The 7,920-nt window shown below is 32.8% G+C and overlaps 1 long non-coding RNA gene across 1 annotated transcript; it reads right to left on the reverse strand.

Annotated features, from left to right (window-relative positions):
• Window positions 1-5,974: 5,974 nt before the first annotated feature.
• On the reverse strand, window positions 5,975-7,686 carry LOC136038084 (uncharacterized). Its single transcript, XR_010620126.1, has 2 exons — window positions 7,485-7,686; window positions 5,975-6,844 (listed from the first exon to the last, which is right to left on the reverse strand). It is a non-coding gene; the product is annotated as an uncharacterized LOC136038084 (long non-coding RNA).
• Window positions 7,687-7,920: the final 234 nt, after the last annotated feature.

Below are 7,920 nucleotides of genomic sequence, written 5' to 3' on the forward strand. Positions count from 1 at the left end.
TTTCAGCTGACTAAACTTATTTTGTTTTTTCTTATCTCGCGTATAAACCTTGGTCTGTTTCTGAAATTTTTTTTTCTTACATCGAAACAATCATGAAGCTTAAAAAAAACGATTATTAAAAACAAAATAGTAAGGACCAGAAATATAACAGGAGAAAAATAAATTTAAATAATGCTTAAGATACTTTGAATATCCCTGATAGATATACAATTAAGATTCTTTGACTTGAAAGGTGTGTTATCCCCTTTTTGGCAACTCAGTCATTATTTTCCGGCTCATTGCCTTTGATGGTTAAGTTAGCCAGTACTGAAGTTTGAAATGAGCAAGTTCAAGAAAGGGGACTTGGCGTTGGCAAAATTTAGAAATTACCCGCTTTGGCCAGTAAGAATTGTAGACGTTAACACCCAATCAGAAAAAAGCATCAAAGTTTCTAGTTTTCTGTTATGGATCCCACGATCTTCAGACAGTCTTAGAAGTAAATTTAGTTCTCTATGCGGAAAAGTCTAAAAAAGCATCACATAAAACTGAACGGAGCGTGAATAAGGCATTTCAGGAGCTGGAGATTTTCCTGGATATCTACTTAAAGTATTAAAAAAAAGCTCCCTCCGCTTAAACTGGCTCAAATTCTGAAAAATCATCGATAGCTGTTCTTGTTGAAAAGTTAGTTTCTACGGAACAAGAGTTAGCACAAACAAAGCAAAATATGCTCAAGGACATCGGGAAATCGGTCACAGAAAAGGTAGCACAAAAAATAGTATCAACCCAGGTACTGCTGAACAGATAATATCCCAAGTTTATGATGGATTATCAGTCGAAAATAATGGAAAATTTGATAAAATTGGCAAAGTACTTAAGGGGTTAAGAGCTCAAATAGAGTCGCTGGAAAATCGTATTGCAAAAATGGAAGATAGACTTGACGAGTATCAACAAGAAGCTCAGCTTGATTCCCTTGTATTCGTAGGGGTTAAACAGGCCCCTGGTGTTGACCTTAAAGTAACAATGCACAATATAATGAAGGACAAAATGGGCTTGAGTGCTCTTATGAGTGATCAAATTCTTTCTATGCAACGTTTTCGCTTACCCAACTCTACAGCTCAGATTAGTGATGAAAGTCGAGTTGTCCCCGTGATTGTCAAATTTTCTAATAAAGATGTTGCGCATACTGTCTTTAAAGCGAAGTCTAAGCTAGCGAAATCTGGTGTTTTTGTGAATGAATATCTCACGAAGCAGCGCAAGATTATCCTGGACAGTGCTAGAGATAAGTTCGGAGCAAAGAACGTTTGGTCGGATCAAGGCCGTATTTTTGCTCGCCTACCAGGTGAAGCTTCTTTTAGGAGGCTTCGGAAGGTTAAAGACACCTTCTAGATTAGTATCTTATTTTATTTCTCGTTTGTAGTATTTATTTGTTTATTGTTTTGTCTTCGTTTGTTTGATCTTTTCTTTTTTGTGATTTATTTTGCTTATCTTCTTTTACCGTTGTTTTGTTTCTGATTCGTCTTGTTGGCCACTCTCCCCCACCCCCTATGGAGAACCTTTTCTTTTTTTCTTTTTTCTTTTTTCTCATTATTATTCCACCTGTCCCCGTATTGCAAAAAAAAATATTCATATAGGTTAACTTTGCGTTTATAATGATTCGCAAACTGATTATTTACGTATTATATGTCTGATCAGTTGAATGGCATGAATCGGTTACGACAATTTGAATCTGACCCTTTTCGACTGAATGATATACTTCGCGATGGAATAGCAAATGATTATTTTGCAATTGATTTTGATTGCCAAAGATTGAGTAAATATATTCCAGTTACGTCGTCGTCATGGGAAAAAAGTGAGAATTTTCTTAGTGTATGCCATTGGAACTGTCAGCTAACCACAAGTTATAATGATATCTTGCATTTGCTAGATCTGTCTAATAGCTATTTTGATGTTATTGGTTTTTGCGAGACTTTTTTGACTTCTGAGCATTTTCTGCCTTCATTTCAATTTCCAGGTTACCAATTATTTGTGAAAAACCGTGAGCTGATGGCAAGGGTAGGTCCAGCATTCCTTGTAAAAAATGGGATATTTTGCCGTCAAAGGGGGGATGTCGATGTTTGGATAGAGGGTAAGGTTGAATCGTTTACTCTTGAACTGGCTATTAATTCAAAAAAACTTATTGTAAGTGAAGTTTATAAACCACCAAGCGCTCGTTTGGAGGATTTCACGGAAGGATTTGAGATATTAATGAGAGCTGCGGTATCTAGCCAGTTAGATTTTATTTGTATGGGAGATTTTAATTTTGATTTGTTTGATTTACATGCTATTAATCTTGATTTTTTAAATTTGATGGTTTCAAATGATTTATTTCCCCTTGTTGGGGTCCCGACACGTATAACTAGTCATGCAGCAACTATAATAGATAACATTTTTGTTAGTTCGAAGTACCTGAAATCTAGTGCTGCTGATGTTCTGGTAATCCCATGTTCGGATCATCTCCCAGTTGTAGCTTCTGTGCCACTAGTAATTGCCAAGGAGAAAAAGGCAGAAAAAAAGAAAATGCGGCAATTAAGGAAGCAGAATATGGAAAACCTTGCTGAGGAACTTAGTAAGGTTTCATGGAAACCAGTTTTTGATGAGACAGAAGATGCATCCCATGCATTTGATATTTTTATGAATATTCTCCAGCCGATATATGATAAAACATGTCCACTAAAAGTGTTGAGAAATACAAGGGAATCACCGAGAAAGCCGTGGGTTACATCAGAACTTATTCAGATGATAAGAAGAGGAATCTACTGTATCCGTCATTTTTAGATTGCCAAAGTGCTGATATGTTTGAAGAGTTAAAAAAAATAAGAAATCAAGTGAATACATTACGAAGATCTTGTGTCAAGAGTTATTATGAATTGAAACTTGGGGAAACAAAGGGGGACTCAAGGGGAACATGGAAGGTTTTGAGAGAAGTGTTGTGTAGTGACAAAAAGAAAAATACACCAACTTCACTAATTGTGGATGGAAAAGTCTATGAAGGCAAGCAGAGCATTGTGAATCACTTTGGTGCCTACTTCTCGACGATTGGTGAAGTGGTTCAAAAGCAAGACCAGCCACTGAGTCAAGGAACAAGTGAGGAAGCTTTCATTGATGATAGAGGCCTGGGACTAATAATGGAGGCTGAAGAAACGAATATGCAGGAGTTGAAAGAAATTGTAAATAGTATTAAGTCCAACTCTTCAGGTAGTGACGGTATAAGTTTTAAGACATTCAAGCTTATTATGGTTTATCTCCTACCATGCCTTGTTTACATGATTAATTTATCACTGAAATCGGAAGAATTGCCGCAAAAGCTTAAAGAGGCGCGAGTGATTCCTCTTCACAAAAGTGGCTCAAAGACTGATCTGACTAACTGGAGACCGATTTCTCTACTGTCGGTTTTCTCGAAAATGTACGAAAAAGTTATGCATAAAAAGCTTTATGCATATTTAACAAAACATGGTTTTTTAAGTGATAGTCAGTTCGGATTCAGGAAAGGACATTCTACTGTTCATGCTATGCAGCATTTTCTTGATTTTCTGAATACATCAATGGAAAATGGTGAAATGACTTTATCGGTTTTTATAGATTTTAAAAAAGCGTTTGACACGGTTGATTTTAAAATTTTAATTGATAGGCTAAGGTTACTTGGAGTCACAGGTAGTATTTTAAAGTGGTTTGAATCTTATTTGATAGGGAGGTCGATACGTGTATGTTTTGATGATGTTATATCTAATAAATTTTTTATAAGTTGTGGTGTTCCGCAAGGTTCTGTTTTGGGTCCCTTACTATATCTTGGATATGTAGATACTATGCGGTTTTATGTTCCGGGTTTTGTTAATACTTCTTTCGCTGATGACACGGTATTTTCAGCTGCTGCAAGAAATGCTGATGATCTTGTGGAGAAAATTAATCAAGCTTTAAGTCATCTTTTAATTTTTACAAAGATTAGCCGTTTATCAGTGAATGTTTTAAAAACTCATTTTATATTATTTAGTAGGAAAGGAAGTCCAGTTGATTTAAATGGAAAAATATTTCTTTGTAATAGGCCATTGAAACAAGTAGCTGTGGTGAGATACCTTGGTTTCCAGCTTGATCAAATCTGAATTGGAAAGCACATGGTGATCAGGTGGCAGCTAGGGTATCTAGAGGGCTTGGATTGATTCGGCGTCTGAGAAATCAGTTAACTCGTTCTGCCCTTTTAACTCTTTATCATTCTATTGTCATGCCTTATATTTCTTATGGTTGTGTGATATGGGCTGGTGGATTTTATACAAATTTTAAACGTGTTCAGGTCTTACAAAATAAAGTTATTAGACTACTAGGAAATTATGTCCATGGTGAAAATGATACAGTTAATTGCTACAGGAAACTTATGATCTGTAATGTTAGCCAACTTCATGATTATCAACTTGCTATATTTGTATTTCAGAGTATTTATGGTTTGTCCCCTGAAATTTTTCGTCAGCGCCACCCCAACACCTAGTTGGTGGGGGCGCTTCGCCCCCCAAGCCCCCCTGCGCGTGTAAGTCGTTACGCACCATATTAGTTACGCGCCATTGTAGTTGTGTCCCACCTAGTCACTTCGTCCCACCTGTGAATATAGATAGATGTGTCCCCGTCGTCATTTATATATCCCCTTGTGCCCCCCGGCGTCCCCGTTGTAGTTGTATATTCCCTGTGTCCCGTTCTTCATTTGTGTCCCGGTGTCCCGGTCTGTAGTGTCATCTTATAATGACGTCATATGCAAACCCACAAACACACAAACATGCCTACAAACAACTTATTTTATATATATATATGGATAAAGTTTCTTTTTTAGTTTTTCTTTTTTTTTAGTTTTGTAGCTATTTTTTTTTTCTTTTTTCTTTTTAGTTTTTACCTTTTTTATTTTTTTGCTTTTTTTTAAAGTTTTTTCTTTTTAGGTTTTTTCTTTTTTTAGCTTTTTTCGCGCCATATTAGTTAAGCGCCATTGTAGTTGTGTCCCTGTATATATATATATATATATATATATATATATATATATATATATATATATATATATATATATATATATATATATATATATATATACTAGCTGTTGGGGTGGCGCTTCGCGTCACCCCAACACCTAGTTGGTGGGGGCGCTTCGTGCCCCCCCCCCCAAGCCCCCCCGCGCGCGTAAGTCGTTACGCGCCATATTAGTTACGCGCCATTGTAGTTGGGTCCCTATGTCCCACCTGTGAATATATATATATATATATATATATATATATATATATATATATATATATATATATATATATATATATATATATATATATATATATATATATATATATATATATATATATATATATATATATATATATATATATATATATATATATATATATATATATATATATATATATATATATACGTATATATATATATATATATATATATATATATATATATATACTAGCTGTTGGGGTGGCGCTTCGCGCCACCCCAACACCTAGTTGGTGGGGGCGCTTCGCGCCCCCCCCAAGCCCCCCCGCGCGCGTAAGTCGTTACGCGCCATAATAGTTACGCGCCATTGTAGTTGTGTCCCTATGTCCCACCTGTGAATATAGATAGATATATATATATATGGTTTTAACTACGTAAAACTTGCGAATATACAACATTCTTTGCTGTCCCATTGTCTTTGCATATAAATAGATTGTCAGGTTTACCGACTCTTGAACATGCAACATATAATGGTCCATGGGAAAACAATCTGTATTCAGATCTATACCTCATGATTCTAATGATTGCCCTTGAGCTTTGTTGATGGTGATTGCTAATCGACCATTCCCTGTCCCGGTGTCCCGGTCGTCATTTACATCCCCCTGTTTCCTCCGGTGTCCCCGTTGTAGTTGTGTCCCTGTGTCCCGGTCGTCATTTATATTCCCTGTGTCCCGGTCGTCATTTGTATCCCGGTGTCCCGGTCTGTATATACATTCGTTTTTTAGTTTTTTTTTTCTCCTTTATTTTTTTCCTTTTTTTTTCTTTTTTAGCTTATTTAGATTTTTAGATTTTTTAGTTTTTTTATTAGTTTTTAGTTTTTTTTTCTTTTTAGTTTTTTTGTCCCGGTCGTCATTTATATCCCCCTGTTTCCCCCGGTGTCCCCGTTGTAGTTGTGTCCCTGTGTCCCGGTCGTCATTTATATTCCCTGTGTCCCGGTCGTCATTTGTATCCCGGTGTACCGGTCTGTATATACATTCGTTTTTTAGTTTTGTTTTTCTCCTTTATTTTTTTTCCTTTTTTTTTCTTTTTTAGTTTATTTAGATTTTTAGATTCTTTAGTTTTTTTATTAGTTTTTAGTTTTTTTTTCTTTTTAGTTTTTTTGTAGTTTTTACCTTCTTTTTAGTTTTGTTAATTTTTTTTTTACTTATGTCCTGGTCGTCATTTATACTCCCTATGTCCCGGTGCTTTGTTGATTGCTAATCGAACATTCCTTTTGTCCTGGTCGCTTTCTCTTTGAGTGTCGTCATTTATTTTTTTCTTTTTTAGTTCTTTTAGTTTTTACCTTTTTTAGTTTTTTTTAGTTTTTTAGATGAAAATTTTTTTTAGTTTTTTCCTTTTTTTCTTTTTAGTTTTTATTGGTTTTTACCTTTATGTTAGCTTATTTTTCAGTTTTTTCCTTTTTTTTAGTTTTTTTTTATTTTTTATTTTTTTTAGTTTTTTACCTTTTTTTAGTTTTTTTAGTTTTTTTAGTTTTTTTAGTTTTTTAGCTTTTTTACTTTTTTTATTAGTTTTTAGTTTTTTTGTAGTTTTTGCCTTTTTTTAGTTTTTTCAGTTTTTTTTTTAGTTTTTTATTGGTTTTTACCTTTATTTTAGCTTATTTTTCAGTTTTTCCTTTTTTTTTTAGTTTTTTTTAGTTTTTAGTTTTTTTAGTTTTTTACCTTTTTTTAGTTTTTTTAGTTTTTTTAGTTTTTTAGCTTTTTTATTTTTTTTATTAGTTTTTAGTTTTTTTTGTAGTTTTTGCCTTTTTTTTAGTTTTTTTAGTTTTTTAGCTTTTTTATTAGTTTTTAGTTTTTTTTGTAGTTTTTGCCTTTTTTTAGTTTGACAACTTATTTTTATATATATAGATAGTTTTTTTTTTTACTTATGTCCTGGTCGTCATTTATACTCCCTGTGTCCCGGTGCTTTGTTGATTGCTAATCGAACATTCCTTTTGTCCTGGTCGCTTTCTCTTTGAGTGTCGTCATTTATTAGTTTTTTCCTTTTTTTCTTTTTAGTTTTTTATTGGTTTTTACCTTTATTTTAGCTTATTTTTCAGTTTTTTCCTTTTTTTTAGTTTTTTTTTATTTTTTATTTTTTTTAGTTTTTTACCTTTTTTTAGTTTTTTTAGTTTTTTTAGTTTTTTAGCTTTTTTACTTTTTTTATTAGTTTTTAGTTTTTTTTTGTAGTTTTTGCCTTTTTTTAGTTTTTTCAGTTTTTTTTTTTAGTTTTTTATTGGTTTTTACCTTTATAGTTTTTTTAGTTTTTTAGCTTTTTTATTTTTTTTATTAGTTTTTAGTTTTTTTTGTAGTTTTTGCCTTTTTTTAGTTTTTTCAGTTTTGACGTCACCTGATCCAGTTTTTTCAGGTGACGTCACCTGACCCATCCACACATCCACAGACAGACAACTTATTTTTATATAGATAGATATATATATATATATATATATATATATATATATATATATATATATATATATATATATATATATGTATATATATATATATATATATATATATATATATATATATATATATATATATATATATATATATATATGTTTTTAACTACGTAAAACTTGCGAATATACAACATTCCTTGCTGTCCCATTGTCTGTGCATATAAATAGAATGTCAGGTTTAACGACTCTTGAACATGCAACATATAATGGTCCATGGGAAA

Source organism: Artemia franciscana, chromosome 17 (assembly GCF_032884065.1).
Source record: "Artemia franciscana chromosome 17, ASM3288406v1, whole genome shotgun sequence".
NCBI lineage: Eukaryota > Metazoa > Arthropoda > Branchiopoda > Anostraca > Artemiidae > Artemia > Artemia franciscana.